A 17180-nucleotide genomic window follows, 5' to 3' on the forward strand; every position below is an offset into this window, starting at 1 on the left:
TCTATTACATTCTATTAAATCATCACCATTTTTGCAGTATGATGAGCTTCATAGTACTAATTTTATTAACATTGTGAGTTCATGTTTATGGTACCATCATTTGGAAACCAGGCAAAATTCTGAGTAAGGTAGTCACACAGAGATAGGGCATACTCTAGGCCCATCCAGGGCAAGGAGGAGGCAATTGTTAAATTAAGCCCCAGTTAATGTGAGAGGTTAATTTATTTCCCAAACCTGAGCCATTTATTTTCAGCTCTGCTAACTTCCTAAAGGATCAAACAGAATATATTTAACTATATGATCAAAACAGAAGGATGATTCACTGACTTTTCTAGGTTGGTAGTACAGCAAGTGAACTGCTGAACAGCTTTGCAGACATTATCCAGTACAGCTACACTGAGCCACAGTGCCAAAAGGGCAAGCTATCCTGTGAGGTCATTGCAGGAATTCAGGCCTTCTTTTCTGTCTTTTTGGCTGCCCATTTTTATTCCCATATTATGTGAGACAGGGCTAGATGCTTAGACTGCTCATAGTGTCCCAATTCATGTCTTCTCTGAAAAAATTCAAACAACCCTTGCCTGCCTCCACTCTTATTCCATCTCCTTTTCTTTCAAAGCTCTAGTCACATGGACTTTCTGTACATATCAAACCAGCACTGAGCTCTTTCCTGTCTCTGGGCCTTTGTACTTGCTGTCTCTAGATGAGCACATGCCTGGCTGCTTCTCATCATTCAGGTGTCAGCTCAAATGTCACTTCCTTGATTTAAAGGAACAACCCTCAGTACCACCTCAGGTGCTCTTTAGCCCATTACTAAGGCGTTCTGTCTCCAGTGGCATCATTATCTCTGCAATTCTGAATTGATCAAGGCAGGAAAAGATAACCACATGGAAACTTTGATACTAGAATTTATAACCTTTTGCTGATAAAAAGTTCTTTTTTTTTAAATTTTTTCCTGGAGCATTATGAGGTAGTGGAAAGAGGATGTATTCGTCAGATCCCTTTTGATTGCAAATGCCAGACTCCCTAGTCAAATTAGCTTTAGCAACAATGGGACTTTATTAGCTGAAAAATAGGATGGCCAAGGGGTTATGTTGGCTGCAATCATGACAGGATCTGAGGGTTTGACCAATAGCAGTACTCTGCTTCTTCTTCATTTCTCTACTTTGCTGTTCTATATTTTGGCTTCAGTTTCACACAGGTTTCTCCCCTATTTGTAAAAGATGGTCACCAGAATCACAAGACTCTGTGCCGGAGACACAACCATGAAAAAGAAGAGTACAGTCCCTGTTCTCTTGGGGGTGATTTAAAGAATAATGAGCTGTCTAGGCATCAACCCCTGTGTGACACAATACAGGAGTAAAATGGACAATAGGATGCAAAAATGATATATACATGCAAATAAAGAAATAGATAGGGTAATTGTAGAGAGTGACAAATACTATTTAATACACCCTTAGGACAGTGATCACTATTTCCCACATACTTTAATTCCAATTGGTCCTTATAGGACACCTACTCTGTGCTTGCCTGTGCAAAGGTTGGGGTGTAGAATTGAGTAATCAAGTCTCTATCCTTTAAGAACACATAGTACTATACTATATACCCCAATAAATCACCAACACAGTAAGCATAATAAGATGGAATACATAGGCATCATCCTAACCAAGGGCTATGAACCACGTTGGTAGGTGAACTCTCAAGTCCTTGAGGGCAGGGAAATGTTAAAATCAATCCTGGTAAAATAGTACATGTCTGATGATGAAAGGTAAGAACTAGAGTAGTAAGATTGGTAACTGAGAGGAAAAGATCATCCCTCAAAGAGTCAAATTGAACAGTGGCTCCCCAAGAGCCAGAAAGAAATCAAGGAGTTGGGTATGGTAGAGCATACCTGTAATCCCAGCGGCTTGAGAGGATGATGCAGGAGGGTCATGAGTTCAAAGCCAGTCTCAACAACTTAGTGAGGCCCTAAGCAATTTAGTAAGACCCTGTCTCAAAATAAAATATAAAAAGAACTGGGAATGTGGCTCAGTACTTGAGCAACCCTGGGTTCGGTTTCCAGTAGAAGGGAAGAAAAAAAAAAAGGAAGGGAGGGAGGGAAAGAGGGAGGGAAGGAGGGAGGGAAGGAGGGGGAAGAAATCAAGGAGCAGTAGTTTTCTTAGAATAGTCTAGCAGAAAGTGTTGAACGTCTTTTGAGACATGTTAATTTGAAGGATATATAGAAAGCACTGAACATTATAGATTTCCTGTTCCCATTTGTTGAGACCTATATGTGCAAAAAACTGTGCTTAGAATACATTATCCTACTTAATCATACATCTAGTGGCTCTTGGCAAGGTACATGTGCTTTTTATTTATGGAACCCATGAAACTCAGTGAAGTTATGGAACATGCATAAGGTCATACAGATTAGTGGTATGGCCAGCACTTTGATCCTTTACTGTTATCTGATCTTTTCAACCTTGCCACACTGCCCCATAATAATATATGCCTTCAGAAATGACAAAGGTCTTACTAGCCTACCTTCCCTTTGAAATCATTTCTCAGTTAAAAAAGAAGCAAGGGGAGTGACTAAACCCCAAGAGGAAGGTTGATTATTGTAGAAGACTTTTCAGAAGACTCTTAAGGAGCTCTCTGACAGTGCTAATTTTAACCAAGTCATTGTGAAGCAACTTTGGATTCTTCTATGCCAGGCAAAGTACAAATACAAGTTTGTGACTCAGCACAATCCAGCTGTGGCTCTCCCTCCACCCCATTACCCACACACCAAATGGGATGAGTAACAACTCTCAGGTTCACTAAAGAATTCAAAACTTGCTCAGAAAGCTCTATGTTCCCCATCCATCCAGGCTTTTCCTTATAAGAGTCTACCCCAGAGAATCTTCTTCCCACAATTATCTCTTACTCAGGTATTGGAAGAAGTGTTGAGCTAAGCTGTAGGACATGTCCCAATTATATATCACAGTGAGCATCTGTTTTCTGAGACCTCCAATCAAAGGAAGATGTGGGCAAGAAAAGGCTCAGATTGTAGTTACAGCAGCAGAAGCAATAGGGACAGAAACCTATTCTCAATTTGGGGATGAGGTTCTTCATCAAAGAACTCTGAAATGCTGATCTGTATTTCAGACCTGTTATGATAACAGAGCTTTCCAGGACATCCAAATTCTCCCTATAATTTTGTCCTCTGTCTTCCTCATGCCATCTTCAACATGAAGAAATAGAAGTGTGTGTTTCTGCAGTCTTTGGACTAGAGTCCAGAGAAAACAGCTCAGGGGAATGGGAGAGAGTTCTTCCTTGGTTTTCTGAACTTAGAAATATCCTTTTCAATGTCACTTGCCAATAACATGATCAGTAATTCACTTCACAAATATATAATGATCCATTATTGTGCAGTAGACACTGTTTTAGGCTCCAGTACTATAGCAGGGCCCAAATAAAGATTCTTGCTTTCATGAAGAAATGGGGGAAACAGACAATAAGCAGTCAGCATAATAAATAATTACACAGTATAATAAAAAGTTATAAGCATAATTTGATTAAAAGGGGAGGAGTCTAAGCAGAAGAGGGACCGGGAATACCAGAGTTGGGTTTGATGGTATGTTGTGTTATTAAATAGGGTACTCGATGTCAACATCACCAGCATTGTAAGAATTGGGCAAGGATATCAATGAAGTGAAGGATTTGGTCCAATGGATATCTGAGAAAAGCCCATTCCATGCTGAAGGAATAGCCAGTGCAAAGGCCCTCAGGTGGGAGTATACACAGTATGTTTGAAAATCAAAACAAGACCCATGTGGCCAGAGAAGAGTGAGTTGGTCTCCTTTAGTCAGCCTCTTAGCCAGATGAGGCATTTAGGGCCAGAGTGCAAACTTTGCATCTGCTTCATTACCTAATGCATTTGAACAAACTACCCAAAAGGCAGCTCCAATGCTATGTTCGTAAATGCATCATCACTATGAAAACAGTCCTGACTCAAAGAAATAATTGTTAAATGACTAAAGGAATAAATGAAATAATGAATGTAAAGCTCTGGCTTTTATTATGACAACTTGATCTCCCTGCAACCAATCCAGTTCACTTTCACTCCTAGGCTCTGTGATCAGTTCAACTCACTGATTTTATATTGAAACAATCCAGTCTACTCTTCAGTCACATGTGCTATATGCTTCATGAACTAGACCACATTATATCTTTAACATGTTTCTCTCTGTAGCACTTCTCTGATATTAAGTTCCAATGCATTTAACAACATCATTGCTCAGTAGCCCTTCACTTCTCAGTTCTACCTCTCCACTGATTCTTTCTACACATGCTTATATTCCCTTTTGAATTCCCCTCAGCCAAGAACAAATCACATGTCATCTCAATGGGTCTTACCACCTTCACTTTAAAAATGGCCTTTTCAACAAATACACATAGTATAGCTGATTTGTGCCAAGAAAGGTAAAGAAGAAAATGTCCTGTTTTCTACAATAGATCAGTTTTCCATGTGTCAAGCTAATACAGATTACAAGCCATGCTATTACTTAGCACCAGCAACAACAGGGTAGTCAGCTACTTCCACGTACTGCTGGTGGAAGTATACATTGGTGTACTGTTTCCAAGAAGCAGTTGGTAACCTCATTCCCTTTGTAATTTCAATTAATGAGAGCAAGACTAAAGAAACAGGGAGAACTGGTGCACACATGTAATCCCAATGACTTGGGAGGCTAAGGCAGGATGATTGCAAGTTCAAGGCCACCCTCTATACCTTAGTGACATCCTGTCTCTAAATAAAAAAAAAAAAATAAAAAGCCTGGGGATATAGCTCAGTGGTAAAGCACCCATGGGTTTAATCCCTATATTGAAAGAAAGGAAGAAACAAACAAACAGACAGACAAACAGACAAATAGATATGGTCAAATGCTTACAAATAAAGCTATTGTTTGCATGATGTCAGGAAGGAAAGTCTGACAAATAAATTCTCACAAACACACATTTTAAAATGCTACTGTACAACTGTATAACCACCAGGAACATTTAATGGCATAAGGAAATATATGCCTCACACTGCTAAGAAAAAAAATCGATACAAAACTGTGCATTATTGTTAAACTTATTTTATTTAGCACACATACCGAAAGTACTAGAAAGAAATATAATAATATACCAATCTGATCTTCTACAGATGTTTACAGTTACAGACATTTTATGTGCATTCTTGTATCTCCCACAGTGTGCAAATATTTTAATATATATACTAAATTGTTATAAAATGACTTATAAAATTTTTAATAAAACAATTTAAAAATTCTAAAATAAACAATAAGCAACAGACAAAAGATGTATCCTATTTCTCAAAGTTTTCTCCAAGATAAGGGGCATGTGTATTCCATGTGTATATTTAAATCTACAGAAGGGATATCAGAGATTTTTTTTTGTCTCTTCCATTTCTGATTTTGAAGGACATAGTTCTCTTACAGAAATAAATTGTCACATTTTTCTCAGTAAGTAGGAGGTCAGAGTCAAGGATGCCCTCACCTCCCAGGAGTGTCTTCTTCCCCAGGGGGCAGGACATTCCCCAAGGGGAGAAAAAAATCACCGAAGTTCCTCTGGGAGGATTCTGCAGTGTCTCAAATTAAAGAACTATAAGGTGGAACACAATCTTAGAAAAATAAAAGTTTCCCATGACTGCCCACTGAGCTCGAGAATTTTTTCTATGGTTTCTCTGTGAGTTGGCCATTCAAAGAGCCATAAAGACTTCCTTCTTCCATACTTAAAATGATTCCCTAAGTTACAGGCCCACTCTACTTCTCTTTCAAGTCTATATTTTCACCATTTCCTACCACAGAAATCCTGATTTCCAGTTATTCCAGTCCCCAAACAGTTTACTAAACATACCATCCTCATGTCAAATATTAAGTCTCTGCATAGACCTCTATTCTTTCTTTCAACAGTGACTAGCCATATTTGAAATGACAATCAATTCTATGCTCTATTTTGAGGCAAGTTGTATACCTTTGAGAATAGTTTTAAAGTTGTGACTTTCCCTCCTAGGTATAGCTGAATTGGATCACAATGCACAATTGATATAGGATAGGTCATTCTGTCGTCAGGACATTGAAATTCTCATCAATCTCTGTTGGATCCTCCAATTCTGCAATGTATTTAAAGTTGAGGCTCAGGTGGCCATAACAGTTTAAAAGCAGAAAAAAAAATCCTCTTAAGTATGTGTATGCATGAGTTCAGTATGGGAAAGGGAGATGAGTAGCCTTTGAAAGGAGTAACATGTGTCTGCATGACCAGAGATAACTGATGAGGAATCTTGCATTACTGATCTTCCCAGCTGTAGGATTTTACCACAGGATCCTGGATCAGGATGTAATCTCAGACTCCTCCAATATAATCCTCTCTTTTATTTAAGTGGTTCAAAATGGATTCTCAAAATATTATAAAAGTTGCACATTTGTAATGAGTTAGTCAATAAAATAAAAGCTGTCTCCATACTAAACCATAAGTTCCATGATGGCACTGATGATGGCTGTCTGATTCTTCACTCTACCCTTAGCATTTAGCAAGTAAGAGGTTGTCAATCACTATTTGCCTTACTTGGGCAACATCAAGAATCCCTGTACCCAGTGTTTATAATATCCTCCCAACTCTATTTAGTTCAGTTCCAGAGCTTCTTTCATGGCTGCATGAGTCCCCTGTGATGACCTCCTTTCCCTGTAGTATGTTAGAACATCTGTGGTCCACCCCAGTCACCCTGGTCCACTGTCAGGAAGTGTCCTGGTGCTATTGCTATTCATGTGTGTATACATATGTGCATGAATGTATGTTGGATATTCTCAAAAGACTGTAAGCTCATTAAAAGCAGGTACAACACACACTCTCTCTCTTCTTAGTCCAATATACTTCCAATCCTGAGTACTATCTTTGGCTAGAGCAGACAATTAATACTTGCCTAGGTATATAGCTCAATGGTAGAGAACTTGCCTACTATGTGCAAGGCCCTGGGTTTAATCCCCAGCATCACAAAAGTTAATTAATCAGTTAATTAATTTAATAAAGAAATAAATACTTGCCTAACAAATGCATCATGCATTCTAAATATGCTGTTTCTATTCTCAGGTCAGTCCGTGGCAGAAAACTGAGAGATCTCAAAGCCATGGACTCAAAGCCAGCAGAGTATTGGGTACCTGGCATTGAGTGGCCTGAAAGAGTTTAATGACCTTCATCAGGTCTGAAAAACATGCTAAATGTTTATGTTGAGGCCCACATATTTCCCAGTGAAACGTGTACTATGCCAGGGTGTCTGATTTTTTTCCTGTGGTGATTATGTCATAATAAAGTAATGTTTCTGTCTGAAAGCTGTTTGAATGTAACTAAAAACTAGGATGTTCACTTCTTTAGTAAAAGCAAAATTTATATTCTAGGGTTTCTTAATGTTCACAAATAAATATAAAGAAGATGAATAGTAAAATGCATACATAATGGAAAATATGATCAATTGACTGCTTTCTGGATTGGGCAACTTTCCCCCTGAAAAGATGACTTCTCCAAATCCAGAAAAAAGGGCAAAAAATGAAGATATACAAACAAAATATTTTGCTGCTACTTAGGAAGACAGATCTGAAAGTCTTTTGCTCTTTTCTCATTAAAGTCAAAAACAGGCATTTGCCAAGCATCATTTTTTTCATCACGAACCTAAGAACCTATGCTGGAAAACTCTACAGATTTTACTTGCTGCATTATCCTCCCCACACACTTATCTCAGCAGTTTAGTGAAGATAACAAATGAGCCTGAGCTGCTTCTGGACTGCAGCTGTTTACCAAAAGCTTGACACGGGGACTAACACACAGCTCAAGCTGAAACTTGACCACACAGATTATAATTGAAGTTGAAAAGTCAAGGGCTGTGGAGATACCCCAAACCTCCATTGGCTGCTCTGGCCTGAAGCACTTGATGTATCCCTAGCAACTTGGGTCACTGAGGTACACACATATCCTACATTTAATAATTGGTTTTATACAGAAAACAAAAAATGAAAAGAAAGGGCAATAGAAGCGCGGGGGGGGGGGGCTCCAAAAACAGTTCTCTTCTGAAGTAAATTCCTTATGAATTTTAAATTGAAAAGAGTTTTTTACCATAATCAAAATTGCAGTCATTTTGTCCCCTTCTGGCCATCCTTTTGGGCTATTTACTCCTTAACTACCCAGAATGCTTAGTAACAGTGGCTACTTGCTGTGAGAAACATGAGCATACCTAAGCACTGGATACAGACCATTTGCAATGGCAGACTTTACTGAAAGGGTATGACAGAACAGAATTCTCTTTTTTATAACTGTCATCTTTTCCCTAACCAGCAGTGAGACTGACAGGGACACCTCCAGCTACAGATACTGGTGGGAAACCTTCAAGAGAATACTGTCTAGGACAATATGATTCCCCTTTGCTTTAGCACAGATGTTTTTATGAAACTCCAACCCACCAGGGAGTTGAGAGTCTAAGCAGAATTCTTTTGTCAAGAATCAAAATGATGAACCAACACCTCTAAGCTGAAACAGGGAAATAAACTCATTAAAAATAGAACATGTCACATTATCGAGTTTGGGGGTTGAGTTTCCTTCCAATCCTAAAAACAACTCTCCATGGCCAATTGCTCCAGGCCACTAACACACCCAACATAGCTATATGTGAATAAAGTCATCAACTTCCCCAGTTAGTATACAAAACCTTGTGTATTCCTACACAGAATTTAAGAACTCAGAAATAGTCTATTCAGTTGTATCCTAAATGCATACAAGTCTAGTAAGAAGAACATAACAAAAGGTGATTTGCAGCATTCAAATATTGGGATATCTGCTCAGTCTAAAGCAAGCATTCCATCCACAATACCAAGAAAAAAAAAGTATATAAATAGGAAAGAATGAGCAAAGCTCAGCATCTAGAAACAGGCTCTGACAACAGTGGTAGATTTGGGGAAGATTCCCCAAGTATTAATTAACATGGATGATCAGTGATGTACTTGAGAATTAAATACATGTCCCCTCAGATCAAGATTCTGTAATATAGCCTGGGAACATGGCCCAATCAGACAGGAAGAGAGACAGAAACAGAGCAGAAGAAAAGCACAAGTGCTGCCCTCCCCCCCCCCCCCCCCCGCATCATCATGACATGATGGGATAAAAAAGCTCCTATTGCTCGGCAAACATGAAGGGAGCAAGTCTAACCTCCAAGTTTCACTTTTGGAAGTTCCTAGGGTAAGTAACTTGGTGTTTTAGTGAGCTTTTCCACTGCCATGACTAAAAGACCTGATAAGGACAATTAGAGGAAGAAAAGTTTACTTGGGGCTCATGGTTTCAGAGATCCCAGTCCACAGACAGCTAGGTCCATTCCTCAGGGCTCCAGGTGAGGCAGAACATCATGGTGGAAGAGTGTGGTTAAGAGAAGCAGCTGAGGGGAAAGCAGAGAGACTTCACTGGCCAGATATAAAATATATATCCCAAAGCCATGCCCCAATGCCCACCTCCTCCAGCCACACCCTACTTGCCTTTACTTATCATCCAGTTAATTCATGACTCAATCGGTTCTCCTATAAACTTTCTTGCATAGTCTCACACATTAGCTTTTGGGGGACACCTCATATCTAAACCATAACACTTGGGAAGGACATCACACTGTCTAAATGACACTGTCTTTACCTTAAGGCCAAATAGTAAAACAGTGTGGCATCTTGGTAATGACTTCCTAACTAGTCTCTCTGCTTCAAGCCCTACTTTCTTTACACCATCCTGAATACTGTTATCAGATAAATGTTTCCAAGAGTACTTTTGTCATATTGATGTCCTGCTTAAAAGTTGCACTGGCTTCCAATCGCCTGCAGGACTAAGTTCTTCTTTTCCACCAAGCTGTGAGGTTACTGAGGGCATTGAATACGTCATAGTCATCTTCAAATTCGCAGAACTAACCATTAAACCTGTAACTGTACACATTAAATCAGATGAAGTAATGAACCTGTTTACCTAAGTGGTAGATTATAGATGATTTTAATTTTCTCTCTCTTGTCAATCAATGTTTTAAAATTTTCTGTAATCAACAGTTTTATTTTTCTAAATTAATAAAGAGGTTATTTTCTTAGAATTCAAGATAATCTCTTTTGCTTTAAACTTTAAAGAGCTGAATCACACAGATACCAGCAAGGCACTCTTCATAGTTCTCTGAACAAGACCTGGCTGCCCTGGAGAGGAGGTGGATATTATAGACTATTCAGGGATGTGGCAAATAGATAATAATTTTATGTGGCAAAATGCAGCAGCTATAATCTATAAGCATGGTTCTAGAAAACACCATGGAGTTACGGGGAGGGAACAGGCCTATAGTAAACAGGATGCCTTCTATTTAAAAAGGTGATAGCAATGAAGGTGAAGGAACATTTTTTTTCTCCATGTGACCATACCTCAAAAATGGTTGATTTGACCATGGGCAAGTACAAATGAATTGCCATCATAAGAACAGGTTTCAATTCTTTCTAATCACTCCAAGGTACAATAACAATTTGGTATCTTGTCTAACATGCCAGAATACCTTGATGGAAACTTGCATTTTATTACAATTGGGTGCTGCTCATGGAGCATGGCTGTCTGCTCACAGCTTTTAAAATAAAATAGATGAATTGTGGTATAAGTTGCAAACCTATATCTGTGAATTGGTTGCTAAGTAGATTGAAAATAAAAGCATATGTTCCCATTGTAATAAGTTGTAGTGCCCAAGCCAGTCCATCATAAATCCTCATTCATCCTCATTGTCATATACATGTACCCGATTCTTTGATATTTGGCCAAAACAATCTGGGGTTAAACAGGATGAGCTCATTATCTACATACATCAGATAAAGAAAGAATTAAGGGCTTGATTTTATGCACCTTTCCAATGGTCTCATGTAGTAAAGAGAGGCATTTAGGAAAATCTATGCATGTTGCTGAAACTAGCAAAATTTGTGACAAATTCTCCCAATATAGAAGGTGGAACTAGAGGATAGAAAAGAGAGAGGGATACAGCCCCCAAATTATTTGGCAGAGATGCATTGGTCCTTCTACTCTACAGCATCAGAATTGAAGGTTCCAGTCCACTCTGTAGAAAACTTTGTGGGTGACCCATTTACTAAGTCAGGGCCTGTGTAAGTCAAGATCTGCCTGCTCTGGGATGCAAATAAAAACAAGAACTAGAGTCATGTCAAACATTGACAGAAAGCTGGGAGGCTGATATGTTTGAGGATTGTGGTCACAGCATGGGCAAAAATGCTCTTTCACCCAGCTTTACACCACTCCCAGAGAATATGCACTATGATTATGTACCATCCCATACTGCTCTCAGGGCCTTTTTCAAATGAGTGCACTCAGTAGCTTAACAGGAAAGATGGTACATGTGAGGATAAATGAGTTATCTTATGACTTGAAAAGAATCAAGTGCCAAATTCAAACAATCTCCCCATTTATTATCCTTCTTCCAACCCTGCCAAACAAATCATCCAATGCTTTGAGTGTCCACACTTTTTTACAGGAACTGAGAGTTAAACAATTAAACACACAAGATGGCATGTACTTAGTTCTTTTTAAATTTTACTTAAAAAAATAAACAGTAAAGTTGGCTTTTCTTGGTGTATAGTTCTATGGACTTTAGCACCCATAGAGATTTGTGGAACTACTACCACAAACAATTGATCACCAAACTCTCTCATGTTTCCTCTTTTCAGCCATACCACTCTCTTGTCCCCCAACTCCTCACAACTACTGTTGTTGACCCAACACTAGCATTGTGTCTTTTCAAAACTGCCATATAAACATGAAAGACACAACCTATGTGATATTCTTTCATTTTGACCTGTATGAAGCACACTTGTGGGACCAGCTGCTTCCAAATGCACATGGTCAATTATACAGCCTGGCTGGGCTGTGGGTTCAGGAAGTTCTGAAGGCACCCTTTCCATTGATTCCCCAGGATCCCTTATGAATCCTTAGAAACACAGACATGGGCAAGATATACTGAATTATTCCAAGGTTCCAAAGTTGCACCTGAGCAAAGAGGTGAGTCATCTTAAAATTCTTGCTAAGGTCCAATCATCTCTTGGAGAGAGGGCCCCATGGTCTACAGAGACTGTACTACCATATACCAATGAACCTACCACATTCCACTGCCACTTCCTAAAGCTCCATCCCTGAACTGCTTCTCTGCCTATAAGAGGCCTCCCTCTTATCCATTCCTGCCAAAATGGTCTCAAGCTTCAGTCCAGACCCAAAGGCACAATCAATGGCACGTAAGAAGTCAAACCTTGGAGTCTATCTGCCTGGTTTGAATCCTGATTTTATCAATTTCTAAATGGGTGATCCTGTGAAAATTATTTATTAATCTTTTTGTGACTAGGTTTCCTTATCTAAAAAGGAGGAGGAAATTAAAGTATCACATTGAGTTATTTCAAAGATTACATGAGATAATGCTCATGGAGTATTACCTAGGCATAAGAAGGGCTCAATAAGCATTAGCTATTATAATGTCCATAATGAAAAATGGTATTGACTTATTAACACCTCAGTGTGTTGCATTAGAACGTGAACAGAGCTTCTTGGGAGCAGAGACCTGAGAATTGTCATCTGTACATACCCAGTATTCACCATAATAGCCAACCTAAATATATTCTGGCTTATTACAGCTCACCTATAAATCATTTATTCAGCAAGTATTAATTAAGCACCTATTATGCATTTCTTTCTATGGAAGTATGCCTTCTATAGAAAAATTTCTATGGAAACTCACATTCTGGGCTCTAAACAGAGCCTTAATGTTTCACCATTCTCCCTTACTCCTCCAAACTGGAGAGTGTAGTCTAGGGGTTGGGGAGTGAGTCACAGTGCTATCAAGAGAATATCTTCCTATAAATCTGGGCCATCTCTTTCAACTGGTACTCTAACATGACAGATAGGACAAGAAGGGCCCCACAGCCCTCTTCTGCCTGAGAATAGGTACACTTTTTTCCCTCTATTTCATCTACTTCCTCTTTAGAGAAGTTAACAGGAACTCAGAGAGGCCAGGTTTAGACAAATGAGCCCTTCAGGTCAAGTTCAGCCAAATAGGGCTGGAGTTATATATTCTTGTGGGGAACCCAAGATCTAGAAGTGCTCCTATATGTAAGGAGAAAACTATGAACTTGGCAAACACCAGTTTTTCCAACACAACTTATAACATGCACATATAAACATGCAGGCTAACTTTGAGAGTCCCATCTACACTTATTTTGGCATCCAAATCATCTCTGTGTGACGCTTAATGCGGCCTTGTGATTGCCTTTTGACTTTCTAACTAACTATATGCTCTGTACAGCATCCCTATTATGTGGCATAGCACCTGGCATATTGAAGGTTCTCTGCTAATATTTATAGAATGAAAATTTCTACATGACTATGCGCATACTAATGACTGCATGAATACACGCATCTCTGCTATCCAATGAAGTCACATATCCTAGTGTACTGGAATTTTCTATCCCCAACCCCCCAAACTCCACTGCAGCTATCACTGTGTACAGCATAGATTATCTGCTAATATCTGTTGAAAGTAACTCTTGGGTAATGGAGTCTCCAACAAAAAAGATATCAAAGGCCAAGGAGTAAAAGAAAGATCAGATCTCTCTACAGTTAACTTTACTTCACTGTTCTGCTTTCACAAGAATATTTAGCACAACACATCTGAGAGCAAGATTTAGGACTGGAGACAGCAGTATAGAAGTCAACTGCATATATATTAAAGCCAGGGTAGCATATGAGTCCACCAGGAAAAGATGTACACAGAGGGAAACAAGTTCTGAGGAATCCTACCATTTAGAGAATAGTTAAGGGGGAGACAATAAGAAAGGAGCATGAGAAGGAGGGTTCAATGAAGAAGGAGATTTAGGAGAACATAAGGTCAAATGGATGCTGCTAAGAGATTACTTGAGTCATGAAATGAGAAGACCATTCTATTGGGTCCCCTGGGTGTTCACTGGTGACCTTGACAAGAGCAGTCTCAATGGATGGATGAGTGGAATGGAATGAGGAGGAAAAACAAAGAAGTGGAGGCTGCTAGTAGGGACACAAAGAGTAAACCTTTCTACCAACCTTTGGGGAAATTAGTCCGCTTCCCAAATATCATTAGCACTTCAGTTCCTGCTCACTACTTGAAAAGATACTTCTCCTGGCTAAATCAGAGCAATTGTAGGATGCAAAAAGCAGGCATCCAGAAAAGAGAGCCAGGGTGGCAAGTTCTTGGCCCAGGTTTCACTGGATTCTGCAGTTTCAAAGAACCATGACTTGTCTCCCTGTATTGCCCTGTTTTCTACTGGGCCCCTAGCAAGTTCTCACCCTGTCCCTACCCATTCCATCCATTATTAATGACATCATTGTAATCAAAAAAAGAGTTAGAAAGAGTTTGGAATGTATCAAGTAGGAGTTACAACAAAATACTTTGTTATTCAATGATGAATTTTTAAATGAAACATCTAAATACAGATTTCTCCCCAAAAGATGTTCCGATTTTGAGGCTGAGCTTGATGTACTTCCAAGAAACTGTCTAATTACAAATTAGGTCCTAAACCTAGAAACTTAGGTAAGTTTCTCATGCACAACACAATGATGTCTTTGCTACCCAGCTTCTCCTCGGGGCTGGGGTGCAGAGCAAGGTTAGGGCTAGACAGCTCTGTTAAGGGGCTTGCCCATTGGATTTTTAGAGGCATATGCTAAAGTTCCTTTGTGTTGGAGTGGTTGGCTTTAAATGTAATGTTAATTTTACTTTGCTTCAAAGTGCTTGTGGAACAGAGGCTGGCATTTAAAGCAATTTCCTAAAACAACAACAACAAAGAATCTGAAATCAGATTTGTCTCTAGATTTTCTTGCTTGATTGAGATATTGCCAGGAAATAATAAAGCTGGGCCTGGTTTGGCCTCCTTCTGACATTGTTTAAGTTGGTAGTGAGAATGTCTTTATGGACCCAGGCCATAGGTCATCTGATCAGGATAGGACCAAAATCAATGTCTCCCTTTACCTGTCTGATAAAAGTAAAAACAACAGATGTTGCTTCAAATTTCACAAACTGTAAATCCACAGTCTTGTACAAAGAAGATGTCCTCAAGCCTTCTAAGGCAGCATTTAAGTAGAAGGCCCCTTCCCTGAAATTCCAGGCGAAATTGGGATGCATCCATGACCTCTCATTTCTCTGAAAAAGTGGCACTTCTGGTGATCTACAGGCATCTGATGCCACCTCTCTACTAGTGTGTCTGTGCTCAAGCTGTCTTTCACCTGTCCCTCATAACCAAGGCCACACTCTGAAAGAACTCCAGATAAAGCTTTAATCTGCAACTTGTAAACTTCTGCCTTTCCTAAATGAGACTCAAAGGGGGAGGCCCTCTCATTAGTATCATGTTCACAGAAACAGAGTCAACAAACCCAGGCGGTCCTTGTCCTGCCCAAGCCCATCATTATCATCAATCTTTCCTCAAACAACTATTTACCATAAGTACGGCATAGGGAGAGGGTTTTTTATATGGATTATCTCATTTGATCCACGAAATAAGCCTTGGAAGTTCTTATTAATGTTCTGTCCATTTCCTAGGCAAGCCAGCTGGGGCTGAGAGAGAGTGAGTCATTTGTCCCAGGGCATATATGGAATAACTGACAAAACTTCGACACGAGAATCCATGTTCCCATACCTGCATGCTTTCTCCTCCAGAGCAAAGTACCTGCCTGAGCCTAGGTACAAAATGGCATCTCTATTCAGAAGGAAGCATTCCCTATAAACAACCAGGGCCAGGGTATGTTTTGAACACATATACAACTGTATACTCAATTGGCAAAGAAAAGGACATCTTGAAGGCTGTGCATGAGCCAAAGATCTGTTTCCAATGAACCTGGTTATTTGAGCAGTGAGATACTATCCTCTTTGGTTCTTCTCTATTCTTCCAGCTTCCCTTGAAAAGTCAGTGAGACAAAATGCAGCCTTATTTTTGCTGGCTACGAAGCTAATTCTTCCTGTCCATGGGACAAACTCTTCTCAGAATTTTACTTCTAACAACAAATCTCTGAACAATTAATTAAGAATCCATGCTTAACTAGATTCCAAGGTATTCTCTATTTTCTTAGTTCACATGGGGGGACAAAGCCCTCAATATTCCAAGTGAAACAAAATGGGGGAAATTCTCATTATACTGAGTCCTTGTATACTGTGCTCTTCAAGTGTCTTGTTTGTTTTGCCATTCAACATATCACTTTTCATCTTAGGACTCATTCTAGGCCATTTACAAGATTGCAAATTTTTATTTGAGCCTTAAAAAAAAACAATTTCTACAAGCATTAGACCAACCAAGATTCTGCTTTGCTCATGAAATTTATGTCAACTCCACCTAAAACTCCCCCACCCTGCTCTTTCCTATTGGCTCTAAACCCTCCAGAAGATCTACACTGTGTATACTTTTTGCATCGTCGGGGGGGGGGGTGTGGAAGGGGACTGTTGTTCCATAACTTGGGAATTTGTTTCTGTCCTGGGTATCAAAGGGCTCCATGACTATGCAAAGTCCACATTCTGCAAGGAGGCTCTGCTCTATGCAAGATCCATCGTGTAATATCCAGTAGGGCCTCACCATCCAGTCTTGCTGTAAGCTGTGCACAAGTCACTTGGGTTGATGTGATTAGAATCCTACATGTTGGACAGTGTGTGGTAACAGAAGTCCTGCAGTTGGTTCCAGTTCTCAAAATTTCATTAAGGTAATTGTATGAGCTTGGGCTGGGGCTGTGGCTCAGTGGTAGAGGCTCACCTAGCACGTGTGAGGCACTGAGTTCCATCCTCAGCACCACATAATAATAAAATTAAGATATTGTGCCCAACTATAACTAAAAAATAAATATTTAAAAAACAAAAAAAAAGAGTATGAGCTTTCTGGAGCTCCCAAATGAATTCTGAAGAAAATCATATAATATATACTAATGAAGTATTATTATCTGATTTACTGGAACATGGGTAAATCTATCTGTGAAAATGTCATTAACAAAGAGCAACCAACAGATGTGCTGGCCCATGGGGTTAATTAACTGCAGGGCATCTGAACAGTAATGGGTATAGCCATCAGTCTAAAAGAAGGAAAATCTGAAACCTAAATGGGTCTTCACTGTGACTCTATCAA

The 17180-nt window shown here is 39.5% G+C and overlaps 1 protein-coding gene across 4 annotated transcripts in view; it reads right to left on the reverse strand.

Annotated features, from left to right (window-relative positions):
* The window catches only part of FGF13 (fibroblast growth factor 13), a 530503-nt gene that overhangs the window by 280732 nt on the left and 232591 nt on the right, over positions 1–17180 (reverse strand). The gene's annotated exons all lie outside the window — the stretch shown is intronic.

Source organism: Spermophilus citellus (assembly GCF_964194105.1).
Source record: "Spermophilus citellus genome assembly, chromosome: X".
NCBI lineage: Eukaryota > Metazoa > Chordata > Mammalia > Rodentia > Sciuridae > Spermophilus > Spermophilus citellus.